Consider the following 436-nt stretch of genomic DNA (forward strand, 5'->3'; position numbering starts at 1 on the left):
GACAGCAATACCAGCTTATGCTGATGTAAAAAAGTGACTTAATCATAAAAAGCTTCTGTAATAGCTGGTACAAGACACAAATTAATCTAAGGCCTATGCCTCTATCAGGAACTACCTAAGAAACCAGAACTACTTTGCCAAAGAACATTTTCATACAAGGCTTCCACTTGCTGTCCCGCTGTATCGAGACGCCTGCTCGAACAAGAGCGATACAAGACACGCGTCTCGCAGACGCCTAAATTCTTTCAGGCTGCGGAGGGCCGGGCTCTGCTGCGCAGCGGCAAGACCAAGGGCAGAGGCGCTCTCCTCAGAGGCTCTGGCGGGTAGCGGGAGGGCTCTGCGCAGGTCGCAGGAAGGCCGCTGGGTCACGCCTGAGGAGGCTCCTCGGCAACGGCCCACGATCCTGGTCGCGGAGACCAGAACCGGGCCGGGAGCA

The sequence above is a fragment of the Merops nubicus genome, unplaced genomic scaffold (assembly GCF_000691845.1).
Source record: "Merops nubicus isolate BGI_N331 unplaced genomic scaffold, ASM69184v1 scaffold28341, whole genome shotgun sequence".
NCBI lineage: Eukaryota > Metazoa > Chordata > Aves > Coraciiformes > Meropidae > Merops > Merops nubicus.